We start from the raw sequence: 24,448 nt of genomic DNA on the forward strand, positions 1-24,448 counted from the left end.
ATGCAAAGAATAGGAATGTGCAGTGGAATTTACGTGAACTCAGCGCAAGGCAGATCTTTCCGACATAGGCTTGAGAATCTTACAGGAACACTTGTACTGTTTCTAAAATAAGTGTAGGCGTGGGAGGAGGGTGCTTCCTGCGCACTAATAACAGCACGCTTGTCAATTGTGGATGCTAATCATTCGCTTGTATCTTCCTAGACACATCTGCTGGTTGTGAATTATTCCACTTGCATGGCAAGGTGCGCATGTAGGTGTGTTAAAAATTCTGGAGGCACTGGGTATTGATCCCTGTTCCTCTCGCATACTAAGCGAGCGCTCTACCATATGAGCTACGCCCGCCGCCCCGAAGACTAATGGTGCTACATACAGCCATATAGACGACACAGACCCTTGCACTCCCATTATTCAGCAGACAAAACTACTCTCTATGTATCCGTTAGGGTGTCTTTCAGGTTTCGTGCATTATGTATCGAATCGTAGTTGGCCACAATGAAAGTGGCACGTATAACGTCGAAAATAGAATTCGGACACCGCTCTGAGTAAGACCAACGTGTTGTCCACCCTCTAGACTTCAATGAGGTTAAGCCGCGATACCTAAGACAGATCTGCACTCGATGACACCTCGATAACAGCCGGTCCCCACACTTACATCTTGCTCTCCTTACGTCAGTATACATCATATCAGTCTGTGACGCTGGCTTTGCAACATCTTGCGTGCCTTTAGGTTCGCCGCGACCAACACTTACCATGCACTGACAACAAAAAATGCAGGCGCCGCGGCTTGAACACTGGACCTTTCACATGCCAAGCGAACGCTCTACCAACTGAGCTACGCCCCATGCACGAGCAAACTGCGCTATTCCCCATTCTTTGCGACTCAGATGCGCACGGACACGATGGTTGGTTGGTTTGTAGCGGTGAAGGGAGCAGAGTACAAAGGCGCGGACCCGTTCATATACACAAAAGTACCAAGTAGATTCGATGCTCTGGTATTACAAATGCAAATTCCGTCTGTTTTTAACGTCTTAAATTGAAAGAGCCGTCACAAATTGCTCCGTTTTCACTCCTTGACGACAATCATACAGCACCTGAGGTAACAAACACATCTCGAGCCCCATTGTGCACTCCATTATTCATGCCAACTCAGTGCCTCGCTCTTTACTACTGTGTACCAATCTTGTCGTCCAACTGCAAAACACTGGGCCACAATAAGTTTCCGCGTCTCCATTGCACTGCGCATACTACGAAACGCTCCCCAAACTTGGCACTCACCCTCGCAGCCGACTTTTCCGACTTTCCACGACGCTCACGCTAGTGACAGCATTATTTATAGTTCGACGTCGCGCCAAAGCGAATGAGCACATTTCGCCTACGGCTTAGGCCGCCCTCCTAGTGTGGCTGCTCGGTGTCTGCAGGCAGCGAGGGTCTGCAAGCTTCCTGTGTTCGCACCTATGTCACCTGTGCTTGCTTGTCAGAGACAGACTACCGCAAAACATACAACTCACTCCATGAATTGATTGCTACGGCATCTGTTATCAGCAGTCACAACTAACAACACCAGTAGCAGCTGACTGCATGCAAAGAATAGGAATGTGCAGTGGAATTTACGTGAACTCAGCGCAAGGCAGATCTTTCCGACATAGGCTTGAGAATCTTACAGGAACACTTGTACTGTTTCTAAATTAAGTGTAGGCGTGGGAGGAGGGTGCTTCCTGCGCACTAATAACAGCACGCTTGTCAATTGTGGATGCTAATAATTCGCTTGTATCTTCCTAGACACATCTGCTGGTTGTGAATTATTCCACTTGCATGGCAAGGTGCGCATGTAGGTGTGTTAAAAATTCTGGAGGCACTGGGTATTGATCCCTGTTCCTCTCGCATACTAAGCGAGCGCTCTACCATATGAGCTACGCCCGCCGCCCCGAAGACTAATGGTGCTACATACAGCCATATAGACGACACAGACCCTTGCACTCCCATTATTCAGCAGACAAAACTACTCTCTATGTATCCGTTAGGGTGTCTTTCAGGTTTCGTGCATTATGTATCGAATCGTAGTTGGCCACAATGAAAGTGGCACGTATAACGTCGAAAATAGAATTCGGACACCGCTCTGAGTAAGACCAACGTGTTGTCCACCCTCTAGACTTCAATGAGGTTAAGCCGCGATACCTAAGACAGATCTGCACTCGATGACACCTCGATAACAGCCGGTCCCCACACTTACATCTTGCTCTCCTTACGTCAGTATACATCATATCAGTCTGTGACGCTGGCTTTGCAACATCTTGCGTGCCTTTAGGTTCGCCGCGACCAACACTTACCATGCACTGACAACAAAAAATGCAGGCGCCGCGGCTTGAACACTGGAACTTTCACATGCCAAGCGAACGCTCTACCAACTGAGCTACGCCCCATGCACGAGCAAACTGCGCTATTCCCCATTCTTTGCGACTCAGATGCGCACGGACACGATGGTTGGTTGGTTTGTAGCGGTGAAGGGAGCAGAGTACAAAGGCGCGGACCCGTTCATATACACAAAAGTACCAAGTAGTTTCGATGCTCTGGTATTACAAATGAAAATTCCGTCTGTTTTTAACGTCTTAAATTGAAAGAGCCGTCACAAATTGCTCCGTTTTCACTCCTTGACGACAATCATACAGCACCTGAGGTAACAAACACATCTCGAGCCCCATTGTGCACTCCATTATTCATGCCAACTCAGTGCCTCGCTCTTTACTACTGTGTACCAATCTTGTCGTCCAACTGCAAAACACTGGGCCACAATAAGTTTCCGCGTCTCCATTGCACTGCGCATACTACGAAACGCTCCCCAAACTTGGCACTCACCCTCGCAGCCGACTTTTCCGACTTTCCACGACGCTCACGCTAGTGACAGCATTATTTATAGTTCGACGTCGCGCCAAAGCGAATGAGCACATTTCGCCTACGGCTTAGGCCGCCCTCCTAGTGTGGCTGCTCGGTGTCTGCAGGCAGCGAGGGTCTGCAAGCTTCCTGTGTTCGCACCTATGTCACCTGTGCTTGCTTGTCAGAGACAGACTACCGCAAAACATACAACTCACTCCATGAATTGATTGCTACGGCATCTGTTATCAGCAGTCACAACTAACAACACCAGTAGCAGCTGACTGCATGCAAAGAATAGGAATGTGCAGTGGAATTTACGTGAACTCAGCGCAAGGCAGATCTTTCCGACATAGGCTTGAGAATCTTACAGGAACACTTGTACTGTTTCTAAATTAAGTGTAGGCGTGGGAGGAGGGTGCTTCCTGCGCACTAATAACAGCACGCTTGTCAATTGTGGATGCTAATAATTCGCTTGTATCTTCCTAGACACATCTGCTGGTTGTGAATTATTCCACTTGCATGGCAAGGTGCGCATGTAGGTGTGTTAAAAATTCTGGAGGCACTGGGTATTGATCCCAGTTCCTCTCGCATACTAAGCGAGCGCTCTACCATATGAGCTACGCCCGCCCCCCCGAAGACTAATGGTGCTACATACAGCCATATAGACGACACAGACCCTTGCACTCCCATTATTCAGCAGACAAAACTACTCTCTATGTATCCGTTAGGGTGTCTTTCAGGTTTCGTGCATTATGTATCGAATCGTAGTTGGCCACAATGAAAGTGGCACGTATAACGTCGAAAATAGAATTCGGACACCGCTCTGAGTAAGACCAACGTGTTGTCCACCCTCTAGACTTCAATGAGGTTAAGCCGCGATACCTAAGACATATCTGCACTCGATGACACCTCGATAACAGCCGGTCCCCACACTTACATCTTGCTCTCCTTACGTCAGTATACATCATATCAGTCTGTGACGCTGGCTTTGCAACATCTTGCGTGCCTTTAGGTTCGCCGCGACCAACACTTACCATGCACTGACAACAAAAAATGCAGGCGCCGCGGCTTGAACACTGGACCTTTCACATGCCAAGCGAACGCTCTACCAACTGAGCTACGCCCCATGCACGAGCAAACTGCGCTATTCCCCATTCTTTGCGACTCAGATGCGCACGGACACGATGGTTGGTTGGTTCGTAGCGGTGAAGGGAGCAGAGTACAAAGGCGCGGACCCGTTCATATACACAAAAGTACCAAGTAGTTTCGATGCTCTGGTATTACAAATGCAAATTCCGTCTGTTTTTAACGTCTTAAATTGAAAGAGCCGTCACAAATTGCTCCGTTTTCACTCCTTGACGACAATCATACAGCACCTGAGGTAACAAACACATCTCGAGCCCCATTGTGCACTCCATTATTCATGCCAACTCAGTGCCTCGCTCTTTACTACTGTGTACCAATCTTGTCGTCCAACTGCAAAACACTGGGCCACAATAAGTTTCCGCGTCTCCATTGCACTGCGCATACTACGAAACGCTCCCCAAACTTGGCACTCACCCTCGCAGCCGACTTTTCCGACTTTCCACGACGCTCACGCTAGTGACAGCATTATTTATAGTTCGACGTCGCGCCAAAGCGAATGAGCACATTTCGCCTACGGCTTAGGCCGCCCTCCTAGTGTGGCTGCTCGGTGTCTGCAGGCAGCGAGGGTCTGCAAGCTTCCTGTGTTCGCACCTATGTCACCTGTGCTCGCTTGTCAGAGACAGACTACCGCAAAACATACAACTCACTCCATGAATTGATTGCTACGGCATCTGTTATCAGCAGTCACAACTAACAACACCAGTAGCAGCTGAATGCATGCAAAGAATAGGAATGTGCAGTGGAATTTACGTGAACTCAGCGCAAGGCAGATCTTTCCGACATAGGCTTGAGAATCTTACAGGAACACTTGTACTGTTTCTAAATTAAGTGTAGGAGTGGGAGGAGGGTGCTTCCTGCGCACTAATAACAGCACGCTTGTCAATTGTGGATGCTAATCATTCGCTTGTATCTTCCTACACACATCTGCTGGTTGTGAATTATTCCACTTGCATGGCAAGGTGCGCATGTAGGTGTGTTAAAAATTCTGGTAGCACTGGGTATTGATCCCAGTTCCTCTCGCATACTAAGCGAGCGCTCTACCATCTGAGCTACGCCCGCCCCCCCGAAGACTAATGGTGCTACATACAGCCATATAGGCGACACAGACCCTTGCACTCCCATTATTCAGCAGACAAACACTACTCTCTATGTATCCGTTAGGGTGTCTTTCAGGTTTCGTGCATTCTGTATCGAATCGTAGTTGGCCACAATGAAAGTGGCACGTATAACGTCGAAAATAGAATTCGGACACCGCTCTGAGTAAGACCAACGTGTTGTCCACCCTCTAGACTTCAATGAGGTTAAGCCGCGATACCTAAGACAGATCTGCACTCGATGACACCTCGATAACAGCCGGTCCCCACACTTACATCTTGCTCTCCTTACGTCAGTATACATCATATCAGTCTGTGACGCTGGCTTTGCAACATCTTGCGTGCCTTTAGGTTCGCCGCGACCAACACTTACCATGCACTGACAACAAAAAATGTAGGCGCCGCGGCTTGAACACTGGACCTTTCACATGCCAAGCGAACGCTCTACCAACTGAGCTACGCCCCATGCACGAGCAAACTGCGCTATTCCCCATTCTTTGCGACTCAGATGCGCACGGACACGATGGTTGGTTGGTTTGTAGCGGTGAAGGGAGCAGAGTACAAAGGCGCGGACCCGTTCATATACACAAAAGTACCAAGTAGTTTCGATGCTCTGGTATTACAAATGCAAATTCCGTCTGTTTTTAACGTCTTAAATTGAAAGAGCCGTCACAAATTGCTCCGTTTTCACTCCTTGACGACAATCATACAGCACCTGAGGTAACAAACACATCTCGAGCCCCATTGTGCACTCCATTATTCATGCCAACTCAGTGCCTCGCTCTTTACTACTGTGTACCAATCTTGTCGTCCAACTGCAAAACACTGGGCCACAATAAGTTTCCGCGTCTCCATTGCACTGCGCATACTACGAAACGCTCCCCAAACTTGGCACTCACCCTCGCAGCCGACTTTTCCGACTTTCCACGACGCTCACGCTAGTGACAGCATTATTTATAGTTCGACGTCGCGCCAAAGCGAATGAGCACATTTCGCCTAGGGCTTAGGCCGCCCTCCTAGTGTGGCTGCTCGGTGTCTGCAGGCAGCGAGGGTCTGCAAGCTTCCTGTGTTCGCACCTATGTCACCTGTGCTTGCTTGTCAGAGACAGACTACCGCAAAACATACAACTCACTCCATGAATTGATTGCTACGGCATCTGTTATCAGCAGTCACAACTAACAACACCAGTAGCAGCTGACTGCATGCAAAGAATAGGAATGTGCAGTGGAATTTACGTGAACTCAGCGCAAGGCAGATCTTTCCGACATAGGCTTGAGAATCTTACAGGAACACTTGTACTGTTTCTAAATTAAGTGTAGGAGTGGGAGGAGGGTGCTTCCTGCGCACTAATAACAGCACGCTTGTCAATTGTGGATGCTAATCATTCGCTTGTATCTTCCTACACACATCTGCTGGTTGTGAATTATTCCACTTGCATGGCAAGGTGCGCATGTAGGTGTGTTAAAAATTCTGGTAGCACTGGGTATTGATCCCAGTTCCTCTCGCATACTAAGCGAGCGCTCTACCATCTGAGCTACGCCCGCCCCCCCCGAAGACTAATGGTGCTACATACAGCCATATAGACGACACAGACCCTTGCACTCCCATTATTCAGCAGACAAACACTACTCTCTATGTATCCGTTAGGGTGTCTTTCAGGTTTCGTGCATTCTGTATCGAATCGTAGTTGGCCACAATGAAAGTGGCACGTATAACGTCGAAAATAGAATTCGGACACCGCTCTGAGTAAGACCAACGTGTTGTCCACCCTCTAGACTTCAATGAGGTTAAGCCGCGATACCTAAGACAGATCTGCACTCGATGACACCTCGATAACAGCCGGTCCCCACACTTACATCTTGCTCTCCTTACGTCAGTATACATCATATCAGTCTGTGACGCTGGCTTTGCAACATCTTGCGTGCCTTTAGGTTCGCCGCGACCAACACTTACCATGCACTGACAACAAAAAATGTAGGCGCCGCGGCTTGAACACTGGACCTTTCACATGCCAAGCGAACGCTCTACCAACTGAGCTACGCCCCATGCACGAGCAAACTGCGCTATTCCCCATTCTTTGCGACTCAGATGCGCACGGACACGATGGTTGGTTGGTTTGTAGCGGTGAAGGGAGCAGAGTACAAAGGCGCGGACCCGTTCATATACACAAAAGTACCAAGTAGTTTCGATGCTCTGGTATTACAAATGCAAATTCCGTCTGTTTTTAACGTCTTAAATTGAAAGAGCCGTCACAAATTGCTCCGTTTTCACTCCTTGACGACAATCATACAGCACCTGAGGTAACAAACACATCTCGAGCCCCATTGTGCACTCCATTATTCATGCCAACTCAGTGCCTCGCTCTTTACTACTGTGTACCAATCTTGTCGTCCAACTGCAAAACACTGGGCCACAATAAGTTTCCGCGTCTCCATTGCACTGCGCATACTACGAAACGCTCCCCAAACTTGGCACACCCTCGCAGCCGACTTTTCCGACTTTCCACGACGCTCACGCTAGTGACAGCATTATTTATAGTTCGACGTCGCGCCAAAGCGAATGAGCACATTTCGCCTACGGCTTAGGCCGCCCTCCTAGTGTGGCTGCTCGGTGTCTGCAGGCAGCGAGGGTCTGCAAGCTTCCTGTGTTCGCACCTATGTCACCTGTGCTTGCTTGTCAGAGACAGACTACCGCAAAACATACAACTCACTCCATGAATTGATTGCTACGGCATCTGTTATCAGCAGTCACAACTAACAACACCAGTAGCAGCTGACTGCATGCAAAGAATAGGAATGTGCAGTGGAATTTACGTGAACTCAGCGCAAGGCAGATCTTTCCGACATAGGCTTGAGAATCTTACAGGAACACTTGTACTGTTTCTAAATTAAGTGTAGGCGTGGGAGGAGGGTGCTTCCTGCGCACTAATAACAGCACGCTTGTCAATTGTGGATGCTAATCATTCGCTTGTATCTTCCTAGACACATCTGCTGGTTGTGAATTATTCCACTTGCATGGCAAGGTGCGCATGTAGGTGTGTTAAAAATTCTGGAGGCACTGGGTATTGATCCCAGTTCCTCTCGCATACTAAGCGAGCGCTCTACCATATGAGCTACGCCCGCCGCCCCGAAGACTAATGGTGCTACATACAGCCATATAGACGACACAGACCCTTGCACTCCCATTATTCAGCAGACAAAACTACTCTCTATGTATCCGTTAGGGTGTCTTTCAGGTTTCGTGCATTATGTATCGAATCGTAGTTGGCCACAATGAAAGTGGCACGTATAACGTCGAAAATAGAATTCGGACACCGCTCTGAGTAAGACCAACGTGTTGTCCACCCTCTAGACTTCAATGAGGTTAAGCCGCGATACCTAAGACAGATCTGCACTCGATGACACCTCGATAACAGCCGGTCCCCACACTTACATCTTGCTCTCCTTACGTCAGTATACATCATATCAGTCTGTGACGCTGGCTTTGCAACATCTTGCGTGCCTTTAGGTTCGCCGCGACCAACACTTACCATGCACTGACAACAAAAAATGCAGGCGCCGCGGCTTGAACACTGGACCTTTCACATGCCAAGCGAACGCTCTACCAACTGAGCTACGCCCCATGCACGAGCAAACTGCGCTATTCCCCATTCTTTGCGACTCAGATGCGCACGGACACGATGGTTGGTTGGTTTGTAGCGGTGAAGGGAGCAGAGTACAAAGGCGCGGACCCGTTCATATACACAAAAGTACCAAGTAGTTTCGATGCTCTGGTATTACAAATGCAAATTCCGTCTGTTTTTAACGTCTTAAATTGAAAGAGCCGTCACAAATTGCTCCGTTTTCACTCCTTGACGACAATCATACAGCACCTGAGGTAACAAACACATCTCGAGCCCCATTGTGCACTCCATTATTCATGCCAACTCAGTGCCTCGCTCTTTACTACTGTGTACCAATCTTGTCGTCCAACTGCAAAACACTGGGCCACAATAAGTTTCCGCGTCTCCATTGCACTGCGCATACTACGAAACGCTCCCCAAACTTGGCACTCACCCTCGCAGCCGACTTTTCCGACTTTCCACGACGCTCACGCTAGTGACAGCATTATTTATAGTTCGACGTCGCGCCAAAGCGAATGAGCACATTTCGCCTACGGCTTAGGCCGCCCTCCTAGTGTGGCTGCTCGGTGTCTGCAGGCAGCGAGGGTCTGCAAGCTTCCTGTGTTCGCACCTATGTCACCTGTGCTTGCTTGTCAGAGACAGACTACCGCAAAACATACAACTCACTCCATGAATTGATTGCTACGGCATCTGTTATCAGCAGTCACAACTAACAACACCAGTAGCAGCTGACTGCATGCAAAGAATAGGAATGTGCAGTGGAATTTACGTGAACTCAGCGCAAGGCAGATCTTTCCGACATAGGCTTGAGAATCTTACAGGAACACTTGTACTGTTTCTAAATTAAGTGTAGGCGTGGGAGGAGGGTGCTTCCTGCGCACTAATAACAGCACGCTTGTCAATTGTGGATGCTAATAATTCGCTTGTATCTTCCTAGACACATCTGCTGGTTGTGAATTATTCCACTTGCATGGCAAGGTGCGCATGTAGGTGTGTTAAAAATTCTGGAGGCACTGGGTATTGATCCCAGTTCCTCTCGCATACTAAGCGAGCGCTCTACCATATGAGCTACGCCCGCCGCCCCGAAGACTAATGGTGCTACATACAGCCATATAGACGACACAGACCCTTGCACTCCCATTATTCAGTAGACAAAACTACTCTCTATGTATCCGTTAGGGTGTCTTTCAGGTTTCGTGCATTATGTATCGAATCGTAGTTGGCCACAATGAAAGTGGCACGTATAACGTCGAAAATAGAATTCGGACACCGCTCTGAGTAAGACCAACGTGTTGTCCACCCTCTAGACTTCAATGAGGTTAAGCCGCGATACCTAAGACAGATCTGCACTCGATGACACCTCGATAACAGCCGGTCCCCACACTTACGTCTTGCTCTCCTTACGTCAGTATACATCATATCAGTCTGTGACGCTGGCTTTGCAACATCTTGCGTCCCTTTAGGTTCGCCGCGACCAACACTTACCATGCACTGACAACAAAAAATGCAGGCGCCGCGGCTTGAACACTGGAACTTTCACATGCCAAGCGAAGGCTCTACCAACTGAGCTACGCCCCATGCACGAGCAAACTGCGCTATTCCCCATTCTTTGCGACTCAGATGCGCACGGACACGATGGTTGGTTGGTTTGTAGCGGTGAAGGGAGCAGAGTACAAAGGCGCGGACCCGTTCATATACACAAAAGTACCAAGTAGTTTCGATGCTCTGGTATTACAAATGAAAATTCCGTCTGTTTTTAACGTCTTAAATTGAAAGAGCCGTCACAAATTGCTCCGTTTTCACTCCTTGACGACAATCATACAGCACCTGAGGTAACAAACACATCTCGAGCCCCATTGTGCACTCCATTATTCATGCCAACTCAGTGCCTCGCTCTTTACTACTGTGTACCAATCTTGTCGTCCAACTGCAAAACACTGGGCCACAATAAGTTTCCGCGTCTCCATTGCACTGCGCATACTACGAAACGCTCCCCAAACTTGGCACTCACCCTCGCAGCCGACTTTTCCGACTTTCCACGACGCTCACGCTTTTTTTTTTTTTTTTTTTTTCCTTTATTGTGATTTTAATACCTGTGACAAACAGGTAGGCCGGCAGCGGACCAAGTATGCCGCTCTTCGGCCTCAGAGTATACACAGAACAGAGATGAGTGAGATATGAAAACAATCAAGACGGCGGGGTACAAACAGTAGACAAAACAGAGTTAAAACGGAGTCGGTCACGTGCGTAGTACAATGGATAAAAGCGGAGAAACACGGTGCACAAACGCAGATGGCAGATGGCCACACGTGAACCAGCGGAGCACAAACGACGAAACACAAACACACTGCAGGAGAGTCGAGGCACAAACACATGCGATGGTCTTCGGCGTAGGACGATGAAAGTAACTGATGGAAGACAGCAGAGTCGTGGCCTGCCAAGGGGAAAAGGTGTGGGGAAGAGGAGAGAGAGGGGGAGGGGAAGATGCCAGTGGAGGAGAGGGATGGAGGAGAAGGGGGAGGGTAGGGGGAGTGGAAGCCCAAGGAGAAAGGGGAGGGGAGGGAGGGAGAGAAGGGAGAGAGGGTGCCCACAGGAAAAGGAGAGGAGAGGGAAGGTAAGGCTCAAAGTTGGTAGGAGGGGTAGATGGAGGGGAGGAGGGCATCATCAGGGAGGGGGAGTTGACGGAAGCCACCGAGGGAGAGGGTGTGGAGGGTGTAAAGATGGAGAGCAGGTGGGATATAGGAATGCAGGCGCGGCAGCGGGTTGGGGTGGGAGAGGATGGGAGAGACAAGAGGGTGTGGAGGATCAAGCTTGCGGGAGGTGTAGAGGATCCGTAACCGTTCGAGGAAAAGGAGGAGGTGCGGGAAGGGAATCAGGTCATAGAGGATCCGCGTGGGGGAAGGGAGACGGATGCGATAGGCGAGGCGGAGCGCATGGCGTTCTAGGATCTGAATGGACTTGTAGAAGGTAGGAGGGGCAGAGATCCAGGCGGGATGAGCATAGCAAAGGATAGGACGGATGAGGGACTTGTAGGTGTAGAGGATGGTGGAAGGGTCCAGACCCCATGTACGGCCAGAAAGGAGCTTAAGGAGGCGGAGGCGGGAGCGTGCCTTGGCTTGGATCGTCCGGAGATGTGGGTTCCAGGAGAGGCGACGGTCGAGGGTGACACCAAGGTACTTGAGAGTAGGTGTGAGGGTGATGGGACGGCCATAAATAGTAAGATAGAAATCAAGGAGACGGAAGGAACGAGTGGTTTTGCCTACAATGATCGCCTGGGTCTTGGAAGGATTGACCTTGAGCAACCACTGGTTACACCAAGTGGTGAACCGGTCAAGATAGGATTGGAGAAGGTGCTGGGAGCGTTGCAGGGTGGGAGCGAGGGCAAGGAAGGCAGTGTCATCGGCGTACTGGAGAAGGTGTAGGGGAGGTGCAGGTGGAGGCATGTCTGCCGTGTAAAGGAGGTAGAGAAGAGGGGAAAGGACGGAACCTTGGGGCACACCGGCGGAGGGGTAGAAGGTGTAGGAATCAGTGTTGTGGATGGTGACATAGGAAGGACGGTGGGAAAGGAAGGAAGCGACCAGACGGACATAGTTGAGAGGAAGAGCAAAGGTTTGGAGCTTGAAAAGGAGACCGGAATGCCACACACGGTCATATGCGCGTTCGAGGTCGAGGGAAAGGAAGATGGCGGAACGACGGGAATTGAGTTGTTCGGAGAGGAGGTGAGTGAGGTGAAGGAGGAGGTCATCGGCTGAGAAGGACGGCCGAAAGCCACATTGGGTAGGGGGGAGGAGGCGGTGTTGGTGAAGGTGCTTGTGTAGGCGGCGGGTAAGAATGGATTCCAGGACCTTGCTGAAGACCGAGGTAAGGCTGATGGGACGGTAGGAGGAGACAGCGGAAGGCGGTTTGTCGGGCTTGAGGAACATCAGGATCCGGGAGGTTTTCCACAGGTCGGGGTAGTAGCCGGTGGACAGGACCACATTGTAGAGCCTGGCCAATGTGGAGAGGAAGGAGGCAGGAGCTTCACGGAGGTGACGGTAAGTAACACGATCGTGACCGGGAGCAGTGTTGCGTTTAGGGCGAAGTGTAGCAATGATATCTTGAGTGGTGATGGGGGTATTTAGTTCTGTGTGTGTGATGTTGTCCAAGTACTGGAAGCCAGGAGCAAGCGGGGGGACAGAGGTATCAGTTCGATCACGGACATCAGGAAAGAGGGAATAATCGAACTGGGGATCGTCAGGGATGGTAAGGATATCGGAGAGGTAGGAGGCGAAATGGTTGGCCTTACTAAGGGCATCAGGGAAGGGGTGGTCATCATGAAGGAGAGGGTAGTAGGGAGAGGGTTTAGATCCGGTAAGGCGGCGGAAGGCTGACCAGTACTTGGACGAGTTGATAGGTAAGGTGGCATTAAGACGGGTGCATGTCTGTCGCCAGTCCCGGCGTTTCTTTGCCGTGAGTAAGTTCCTGATGTGTCGCTGTAGTTGCCGGTGGCGTCGTAGTGTGTCCTGGTCACGTGTGTGAAGGAAGGCACGGTAGAGCCGGCGGGATTCACGCAGGAGAAGGACGGCCTGTGGGGGTAAGGTGGGGCGGTGCGGATGGATGGCAATGGTAGGGACGTGGGCCTCCACGGCCTCAGACAAGGTCTGCTGGAGAAAGGAGGCAGCACGGGTAACGTCATCAGGTTGGTGGTAGGTGAGGGGGTGGCTATCGATCTGGAGAGCAAGGGAGTCCCGGTAGGCATTCCAGTTGGCACGGGAGTAGTCATGGACATATTTCGGGGGAGGGTCATGGCGCGGGTCGGGACGGGGGCGACGACCGTCTGATACAGTGAGGAGGACAGGGAGATGGTCACTGCCAATGGGATCAAGGACGTCCACCGCTATGCGGCCAAGCAGGGTGGGGGAGGCTAGGACGACATCGGGAGTGGTATTGGATTCAGGGCGGGTGTGTTGGGGAATTGGAAGGACGTCGCCTTGGAGGGTGGCAAGGAACCGATGCCACCGCCGTAACTGGGCGGCAGAACGACTATGGATGTTAAGGTCGGCGGCGATCACGTAGGAGGAGAAGGTACGGTCGATGTGGGAAAGGAAGTCGAAAGGAATAGGTGCAGCGGGGCGGACATAGATGGTGGCACAGGTAAGGGTAAGGCCGGGGAAGAAGAGACTAAGGATCAAGTGTTCTGTGGGGTCAGGAAGGAGGGGTTGGAGCCGGACAGGGATCTGGCGGTGGTGGCCAATGGCAACTCCGCCACGCGCTATCTGGAGTGGATTGTCAGACCGGTGAAGGAGGTAGGGCGAGGTGTGGACGGTGTGGTGGGGCTGAAGAAAGGTTTCGTTCAGAAGGAAGGCATCCACACGGTGGGTCGTAAGGGTATGCATAAGGAGGTGCTTGTTGGTGGGAAGGGAGCGGATGTTATTGAACAGGATACGGTGCTGTCGTGCCATAATGGGAATTTAAACGAGGGTGTCGAGACGGGAGAAGGTGAAATGGGCCTGGTTGTGGGAATAGGTGGCGTAGGTGTTGAGGTGGAACACGGAACGGGCAGCGAGGGAAATCTGGTGGAGGGTGTGGGGACGCTGAAAGGGATGGACGTTCTGGAGCACTATTGTGACGAACCTGATGATGTCCTCTGCGGTGGGGGGAGGACGGAGGGAATTGCCAGGAGGGGTGGGGTCATCCAAAGGGCGGAGAGGAACAGTGAGTTCAGGAGCGGATGGAGGAGGTCGAGCCTTGCATTTCTGGGAGTAGGTAGGGTGTTGGAGGTTGCAGGTATTGCAGGAGGGAGGAGACTGAAGGTTGGGGCACTGCCGGAGGAAGTGCGCTTGCTTACAATGCGGGCAGACTGGGGCCTCGCGGCACTCTGATGTTGGGTGTGCGTTATAACGCAGACACCTCTGGCAGCGAATGGATTGTGGTGGGGAGCGGGAGGGGTCAACCTTATACCGGCGGTGGAAGAGGAGGGCACCCTCCTTAAGGAGATGGTCGATGGAGGGAGCGTGTTCGGAGAAAACTCGCATAAGGCGAGTGGGGCCCGCAGAGTTGAAAATGCGGCGAACAGCTCGCACCTCCAGGTACGGGTGGGCCTTCAACTCCGCCAGCACCTCTTCCTCCATGATCGTCGGGCTAAGCCGAGTGATCACGGCGGTGAGGGTCGGCGGGCGACGTGGGGGTTGGGGTTGACGGGGGGAGGAAGGGGAAGGAGCAGGGGCAAGGGAGGCATTAGGTCCAAATCGGGTGAGAGGAATTCGGGAGAGGATGTCGGAGTGTAGGGTAGGGCTTGGGGAGGTGATCAAGACAGAGTCCCTACGGGGGGTAAGAAGGGAGATGGGGGCTGCAGGGAAGTATTGGCGGAGGAGCAAGGTCAGGTTGCGGGCCTCCAGGAGAGAGGGATCAGGACGGGAGAGGAGATACTTGTAGGAGGGGGAGTTAGAAGAGGAAGTAGAGGGGGCTGGAGGGGAGACATCCATGGCATCTAGGGGTGGGGGAGGGGGAAGATGCTGGGACTTCTTGGGTGCAGAGGAGGCGGGGGTGCCACTGGGACGCTTAACAGCGGGGACAGGATGGGAGGAGGCGTGGGGCACAGGAGTGACGGGGAGATGACGGGAAGCGGCAGGTCCCGGTGTCGGTGCTGGTGCTGGTGCTGCTGTTGGTGCTGCTGTTGGTGCTGCTGCTGGTTGTGGCGCTGCTGCAGGTGGTGGTGCTGGCGCCGGCGATGGTGCGGCATGGGTCGTAGCCCGACGAGACACAACCCTGGCAGGGGCCGCATGAGTGGTGTGGGGGAGTGGGGGAAAGGGGTCGTGTGTGGAGGCTTGGGAAGAAGGAGCAGGGGATGGGGCGACAAAGGGAGCTGGGGTGGGAAGGGTGAGGAGGGGCGGGATATAGTAGGACGGGGGCGACTGAGCACACCAAGTAAGAGTAGTGGCAGCGAGGGAGGGCGTCGTATAGACGATGGCGGTGGTAGTGGCGGTGGTGGTGGGGGTGGTCATGATGGCAGTAAGGAAAACTGGAAACACAGAAAAGAAGAATGGGGACAGACAAGGGACAAAGTCAGGAACAGATTACAGATGACAGATGAGAGACGTCGAGGAGCGAAAGGATGAAGGCAAAGACGAAGACGAGAATAGCGACGACAACGAAAGCAGGAGAGGAAGACGAAGCACTGGGTCCTGGCGGCGGCGGCGGCGGCGGCGGCGGCGGCGGGGGCCGGAAGCTGCGGCGGCGGCGGCGGCGGCGGCGGCGGCGGGGGCCGGAAGCTGCGGCGGCGGCGGCGGCGGCGGCGGCTGGGTCCGGAAGCTGCGGCTGGGTCCGGCGACGACTGCTACTGCAAAACTGGCGGCACTGGAAACTGCTGCTGCTGCTGCTGCTGCTGCTGCTGCTGCTGGCGGTTCCGGAACTGCGACTGCGACTGCGACTGCGACTGCGACTGCGACTGCGACTTCTGCGAAGCCCTAGCACTTCGATACGTAGCAGTACTCTGCAAGGTATCGAAGGGCGGAACTCTTCCGAGGTCCGCCGAAGAATGCCGCTCACGCTAGTGACAGCATTATTTATAGTTCGACGTCGCGCCAAAGCGAATGAGCACATTTCGCCTACGGCTTAGGCCGCCCTCCTAGTGTGGCTGCTCGGTGTCTGCAGGCAGCGAGGGTCTGCAAGCTTCCTGTGTTCGCACCTATGTCACCTGTGCTTGCTTGTCAGAGACAGACTACCGCAAAACATACAACTCACTCCATGAATTGATTGCTACGGCATCTGTTATCAGCAGTCACAACTAACAACACCAGTAGCAGCTGACTGCATGCAAAGAATAGGAATGTGCAGTGGAATTTACGTGAACTCAGCGCAAGGCAGATCTTTCCGACATAGGCTTGAGAATCTTACAGGAACACTTGTACTGTTTCTAAATTAAGTGTAGGCGTGGGAGGAGGGTGCTTCCTGCGCACTAATAACAGCACGCTTGTCAATTGTGGATGCTAATAATTCGCTTGTATCTTCCTAGACACATCTGCTGGTTGTGAATTATTCCACTTGCATGGCAAGGTGCGCATGTAGGTGTGTTAAAAATTCTGGAGGCACTGGGTATTGATCCCAGTTCCTCTCGCATACTAAGCGAGCGCTCTACCATATGAGCTACGCCCGCCGCCCCGAAGACTAATGGTGCTACATACAGCCATATAGACGACACAGACCCTTGCACTCCCATTATTCAGTAGACAAAACTACTCTCTATGTATCCGTTAGGGTGTCTTTCAGGTTTCGTGCATTATGTATCGAATCGTAGTTGGCCACAATGAAAGTGGCACGTATAACGTCGAAAATAGAATTCGGACACCGCTCTGAGTAAGACCAACGTGTTGTCCACCCTCTAGACTTCAATGAGGTTAAGCCGCGATACCTAAGACAGATCTGCACTCGATGACACCTCGATAACAGCCGGTCCCCACACTTACGTCTTGCTCTCCTTACGTCAGTATACATCATATCAGTCTGTGACGCTGGCTTTGCAACATCTTGCGTCCCTTTAGGTTCGCCGCGACCAACACTTACCATGCACTGACAACAAAAAATGCAGGCGCCGCGGCTTGAACACTGGAACTTTCACATGCCAAGCGAAGGCTCTACCAACTGAGCTACGCCCCATGCACGAGCAAACTGCGCTATTCCCCATTCTTTGCGACTCAGATGCGCACGGACACGATGGTTGGTTGGTTTGTAGCGGTGAAGGGAGCAGAGTACAAAGGCGCGGACCCGTTCATATACACAAAAGTACCAAGTAGTTTCGATGCTCTGGTATTACAAATGAAAATTCCGTCTGTTTTTAACGTCTTAAATTGAAAGAGCCGTCACAAATTGCTCCGTTTTCACTCCTTGACGACAATCATACAGCACCTGAGGTAACAAACACATCTCGAGCCCCATTGTGCACTCCATTATTCATGCCAACTCAGTGCCTCGCTCTTTACTACTGTGTACCAATCTTGTCGTCCAACTGCAAAACACTGGGCCACAATAAGTTTCCGCGTCTCCATTGCACTGCGCATACTACGAAACGCTCCCCAAACTTGGCACTCACCCTCGCAGCCGACTTTTCCGACTTTCCACGACGCTCACGCAACGCTCACGCTAGTGACAGCATTATTTATAGTTCGACGTCGCGCCAAAGCGAATGAGCACATTTCACCTACGGCTTAGGCCGCCCTCCTAGTGTGGCTGCTCGGTGTCTGCAGGCAGCGAGGGTCTGCAAGCTTCCTGTGTTCGCACCTATGTCACCTGTGCTTGCTTGTCAGAGACAGACTACCGCAAAACATACAACTCACTCCATGAATTGATTGCTACGGCATCTGTTATCAGCAGTCACAACTAACAACACCAGTAGCAGCTGACTGCATGCAAAGAATAGGAATGTGCAGTGGAATTTACGTGAACTCAGCGCAAGGCAGATCTTTCCGACATAGGCTTGAGAATCTTACAGGAACACTTGTACTGTTTCTAAATTAAGTGTAGGCGTGGGAGGAGGGTGCTTCCTGCGCACTAATAACAGCACGCTTGTCAATTGTGGATGCTAATCATTCGCTTGTATCTTCCTAGACACATCTGCTGGTTGTGAATTATTCCACTTGCATGGCAAGGTGCGCATGTAGGTGTGTTAAAAATTCTGGAAGGACTGGGTATTGAACCCAGTTCCTCTCGCATACTAAGCGAGCGCTCTACCATCTGAGCTACGCCCGCCCCCCCGAAGACTAATGGTGCTACATACAGCCATATAGACGACACAGACCCTTGCACTCCCATTATTCAGCAGACAAACACTACTCTCTATGTATCCGTTAGGGTGTCTTTCAGGTTTCGTGCATTCTGTATCGAATCGTAGTTGGCCACAATGAAAGTGGCACGTATAACGTCGAAAATAGAATTCGGACACCGCTCTGAGTAAGACCAACGTGTTGTCCACCCTCTAGACTTCAATGAGGTTAAGCCGCGATACCTAAGACAGATCTGCACTCGATGACACCTCGATAACAGCCGGTTCCCACACTTACATCTTGCTCTCCTTACGTCAGTATACATCATATCAGTCTGTGACGCTGGCTTTGCAACATCTTGCGTGCCTTTAGGTTCGCCGCGACCAACACTTACCATGCACTGACAACAAAAAATGTAGGCGCCGCGGCTTGAACACTGGACCTTTCACATGCCAAGTGAACGCTCTACCAACTGAGCTACGCCCCATACACGAGCAAACTGCGCTATTCCCCATTCTTTGCGACTCAGATGCGCACGGACACGATGGTTGGTTGGTTTGTAGCGGTGAAGGGAGCAGAGTACAAAGGCGCGGACCCGTTCATATACACAAAAGTACCAAGTAGTTTCGATGCTCTGGTATTACAAATGAAAATTCCGTCTGTTTTTAACGTCTTAAATTGAAAGAGCCGTCACAAATTGCTCCGTTTTCACTCCTTGACGACAATCATACAGCACCTGAGGTAACAAACACATCTCGAGCCCCATTGTGCACTCCATTATTCATGCCAACTCAGTGCCTCGCTCTTTACTACTGTGTACCAATCTTGTCGTCCAACTGCAAAACACTAGGCCACAATAAGTTTCCGCGTCTCCATTGCACTGCGCATACTACGAAACGCTCCCCAAACTTGGCACTCACCCTCGCAGCCGACTTTTCCGACTTTCCACGACGCTCACGCTAGTGACAGCATTATTTATAGTTCGACGTCGCGCCAAAGCGAATGAGCACATTTCGCCTACGGCTTAGGCCGCCCTCCTAGTGTGGCTGCTCGGTGTCTGCAGGCAGCGAGGGTCTGCAAGCTTCCTGTGTTCGCACCTATGTCACCTGTGCTTGCTTGTCAGAGACAGACTACCGCAAAACATACAACTCACTCCATGAATTGATTGCTACGGCATCTGTTATCAGCAGTCACAACTAACAACACCAGTAGCAGCTGACTGCATGCAAAGAATAGGAATGTGCAGTGGAATTTACGTGAACTCAGCGCAAGGCAGATCTTTCCGACATAGGCTTGAGAATCTTACAGGAACACTTGTACTGTTTCTAAATTAAGTGTAGGTGTGGGAGGAGGGTGCTTCCTGCGCACTAATAACAGCACGCTTGTCAATTGTGGATGCTAATCATTCGCTTGTATCTTCCTAGACACATCTGCTGGTTGTGAATTATTCCACTTGCATGGCAAGGTGCGCATGTAGGTGTGTTAAAAATTCTGGAAGCACTGGGTATTGATCCCAGTTCCTCTCGCATACTAAGCGAGCGCTCTACCATCTGAGCTACGCCCGCCCCCCCGAAGACTAATGGTGCTACATACAGCCATATAGACGACACAGACCCTTGCACTCCCATTATTCAGCAGACAAACACTACTCTCTATGTATCCGTTAGGGTGTCTTTCAGGTTTCGTGCATTCTGTATCGAATCGTAGTTGGCCACAATGAAAGTGGCACGTATAACGTCGAAAATAGAATTCGGACACCGCTCTGAGTAAGACCAACGTGTTGTCCACCCTCTAGACTTCAATGAGGTTAAGCCGCGATACCTAAGACAGATCTGCACTCGATGACACCTCGATAACAGCCGGTCCCCACACACGTACATCTTGCTCTCCTTACGTCAGTATACATCATATCAGTCTGTGACGCTGGCTTTGCAACATCTTGCGTGCCTTTAGGTTCGCCGCGACCAACACTTACCATGCACTGACAACAAAAAATGCATTCGCCGCGGCTTGAACACTGGACCGTCCACATGCCAAGCGAACGCTCTACCAACTGAGCTACGCCCCATGCACGAGCAAACTGCGCTATTCCCCATTTTTTGCGACTCAGATGCGCACGGACACGATGGTTGGTTGGTTTGTAGCGGTGAAGGGAGCAGAGTACAAAGGCGCGGACCCGTTCATATACACAAAAGTACCAAGTAGTTTCGATGCTCTGGTATTACAAATGAAAATTCCGTCTGTTTTTAACGTCTTAAATTGAAAGAGCCGTCACAAATTGCTCCGTTTTCACTCCTTGACGACAATCATACAGCACCTGAGGTAACAAACACATCTCGAGCCCCATTGTGCACTCCATTATTCATGCCAACTCAGTGCCTCGCTCTTTACTACTGTGTACCAATCTTGTCGTCCAACTGCAAAACACTGGGCCACAATAAGTTTCCGCGTCTCCATTGCACTGCGCATACTACGAAACGCTCCCCAAACTTGGCACTCACCCTCGCAGCCGACTTTTCCGACTTTCCACGACCCTCACGCTAGTGACAGCATTATTTATAGTTCGACGTCGCGCCAAAGCGAATGAGCACATTTCGCCTACGGCTTAGGCCGCCCTCCTAGTGTGGCTGCTCGGTGTCTGCAGGCAGCGAGGGTCTGCAAGCTTCCTGTGTTCGCGCCTATGTCACCTGTGCTTGCTTGTCAGAGACAGACTACCGCAAAACATACAACTCACTCCATGAATTGATTGCTACGGCATCAGTTATCAGCAGCCACAACTAACAACACCAGTAGCAGCTGACTGCATGCAAAGAATAGGAATGTGCAGTGGAATTTACGTGAACTCAGCGCAAGGCAGATCTTTCCGACATAGGCTTGAGAATCTTACAGGAACACTTGTACTGTTTCTAAATTAAGTGTAGGTGTGGGAGGAGGGTGCTTCCTGCGCACTAATAACAGCACGCTTGTCAATTGTGGATGCTAATCATTCGCTTGTATCTTCCTAGACACATCTGCTGGTTGTGAATTATTCCACTTGCATGGCAAGGTGCGCATGTAGGTGTGTTAAAAATTCTGGAAGCACTGGGTATTGATCCCAGTTCCTCTCGCATACTAAGCGAGCGCTCTACCATCTGAGCTACGCCCGTCCCCCCGAAGACTAATGGTGCTACATACAGCCATATAGACGACACAGACCCTTGCACTCCCATTATTCAGCAGACAAACACTACTCTCTATGTATCCGTTAGGGTGTCTTTCAGGTTTCGTGCATTCTGTATCGAATCGTAGTTGGCCACAATGAAAGTGGCACGTATAACGTCGAAAATAGAATTCGGACACCGCTCTGAGTAAGACCAACGTGTTGTCCACCCTCTAGACTTCAATGAGGTTAAGCCGCGATACCTAAGACAGATCTGCACTCGATGACACCTCGATAACAGCCGGTCCCCACAGTTACATCTTGCTCTCCTTACGTCAGTATACATCATATCAGTCTGTGACGCTGGCTTTGCAACATCTTGCGTGCCTTTAGGTTCGCCGCGACCAACACTTACCATGCACTGACAACAAAAAATGCATTCGCCGCGGCTTGAACACTGGACCTTTCACATGCGAAGCGAACGCTCTACCAACTGAGCTACGCCCCATGCACGAGCAAACTGCGCTATTCCCCATTTTTTGCGACTCAGATGCGCACGGACACGATGGTTGGTTGGTTTGTAGCGGTGAAGGGAGCAGAGTACAAAGGCGCGGACCCGTTCATATACACAAAAGTACCAAGTAGTTTCGATGCTCTGGTATTACAAATGAAAATTCCGTCTGTTTTTAACGTCTTAAATTGAAAGAGCCGTCACAAATTGCTCCGTTTTCACTCCTTGACGACAATCATACAGCACCTGAGGTAACAAACACATCTCGAGCCCCATTGTGCACTCCATTATTCATGCCAACTCAGTGCCTCGCTCTTTACTACTGTGTACCAATCTTGTCGTCCAACTGCAAAACACTGGGCCACAATAAGTTTCCGCGTCTCCATTGCACTGCGCATACTACGAAACGCTCCCCAAACTTGGCACTCACCCTCGCAGCCGACTTTTCCGACTTTCCACGACTCTCACGCTAGTGACAGCATTATTTATAGTTCGACGTCGCGCCAAAGCGAATGAGCACATTTCGCCTACGGCTTAGGCCGCCCTCCTAGTGTGGCTGCTCGGTGTCTGCAGGCAGCGAGGGTCTGCAAGCTTCCTGTGTTCGCACCTATGTCACCTGTGCTTGCTTGTCAGAGACAGACTACCGCAAAACATACAACTCACTCCATGAATTGATTGCTACGGCATCTGTTATCAGCAGTCACAACTAACAACACCAGTAGCAGCTGACTGCATGCAAAGAATAGGGATGTGCAGTGGAATTTACGTGAACTCAGCGCAAGGCAGATCTTTCCGACATAGGCTTGAGAATCTTACAGGAACACTTGTACTGTTTCTAAATTAAGTGTAGGCGTGGGAGGAGGGTGCTTCCTGCGCACTAATAACAGCACGCTTGTCAATTGTGGATGCTAATCATTCGCTTGTATCTTCCTAGACACATCTGCTGGTTGTGAATTATTCCACTTGCATGGCAAGGTGCGCATGTAGGTGTGTTAAAAATTCTGGAAGCACTGGGTATTGAACCCAGTTCCTCTCGCATACTAAGCGAGCGCTCTACCATCTGAGCTACACCCGCCCCCCCGAAGACTAATGGTGCTACATACAGCCATATAGACGACACAGACCCTTGCACTCCCATTATTCAGCAAACAAACACTACTCTCTATGTATCCGTTAGGGTGTCTTTCAGGTTTCGTGCATTCTGTATCGAATCGTAGTTGGCCACAATGAAAGTGGCACGTATAACGTCGAAAATAGAATTCGGACACCGCTCTGAGTAAGACCAACGTGTTGTCCACCCTCTAGATTTCAATGAGGTTATGCCGCGATACCTAAGACAGATCTGCACTCGATGACACCTCGATAACAGCCGGTCCCCACACTTACATCTTGCTCTCCTTACGTCAGTATACATCATATCAGTCTGTGACGCTGGCTTTGCAACATCTTGCGTGCCTTTAGGTTCGCCGCGACCAACACTTACCATGCACTGACAACAAAAAATGCATTCGCCGCGGCTTGAACACTGGACCTTTCACATGCGAAGCGAACGCTCTACCAACTGAGCTACGCCCCATGCACGAGCAAACTGCGCTATTCCCCATTTTTTGCGACTCAGATGCGCACGGACACGATGGTTGGTTGGTTTGTAGCGGTGAAGGGAGCAGAGTACAAAGGCGCGGACCCGTTCATATACACAAAAGTACCAAGTAGTTTCGATGCTCTGGTATTACAAATGAAAATTCCGTCTGTTTTTAACGTCTTAAATTGAAAGAGCCGTCACAAATTGCTCCGTTTTCACTCCTTGACGACAATCATACAGCACCTGAGGTAACAAACACATCTCGAGCCCCATTGTGCACTCCATTATTCATGCCAACTCAGTGCCTCGCTCTTTACTACTGTGTACCAATCTTGTCGTCCAACTGCAAAACACTGGGCCACAATAAGTTTCCGCGTCTCCATTGCACTGCGCATACTACGAAACGCTCCCCAAACTTGGCACTCACCCTCGCAGCCGACTTTTCCGACTTTCCACGACTCTCACGCTAGTGACAGCATTATTTATAGTTCGACGTCGCGCCAAAGCGAATGAGCACATTTCGCCTACGGCTTAGGCCGCCCTCCTAGTGTGGCTGCTCGGTGTCTGCAGGCAGCGAGGGTCTGCAAGCTTCCTGTGTTCGCACCTATGTCACCTGTGCTTGCTTGTCAGAGACAGACTACCGCAAAACATACAACTCACTCCATGAATTGATTGCTACGGCATCTGTTATCAGCAGTCACAACTAACAACACCAGTAGCAGCTGACTGCATGCAAAGAATAGGGA

The 24,448-nt window shown here is 50.9% G+C and overlaps 3 non-coding genes across 3 annotated transcripts; all 3 read right to left on the reverse strand.

Moving 5' to 3' along the window:
• Positions 1 to 769: 769 nt before the first annotated feature.
• On the reverse strand, positions 770 to 845 carry Trnaa-ggc (transfer RNA alanine (anticodon GGC)). Its single transcript has one exon. It is a non-coding gene; the product is annotated as a tRNA-Ala (tRNA).
• A 3,080-nt stretch (positions 846 to 3,925) lies between these two features.
• Positions 3,926 to 4,001, reverse strand: Trnaa-ggc (transfer RNA alanine (anticodon GGC)). Its single transcript has one exon. It is a non-coding gene; the product is annotated as a tRNA-Ala (tRNA).
• Positions 4,002 to 8,660: 4,659 nt separating this feature from the next.
• Positions 8,661 to 8,736, reverse strand: Trnaa-ggc (transfer RNA alanine (anticodon GGC)). The gene has a single exon. It is a non-coding gene; the product is annotated as a tRNA-Ala (tRNA).
• Between the last annotated feature and the right edge of the window lie 15,712 nt (positions 8,737 to 24,448).

This window comes from Schistocerca gregaria, unplaced genomic scaffold (genome assembly GCF_023897955.1).
Source record: "Schistocerca gregaria isolate iqSchGreg1 unplaced genomic scaffold, iqSchGreg1.2 ptg000174l, whole genome shotgun sequence".
Lineage (NCBI taxonomy): Eukaryota > Metazoa > Arthropoda > Insecta > Orthoptera > Acrididae > Schistocerca > Schistocerca gregaria.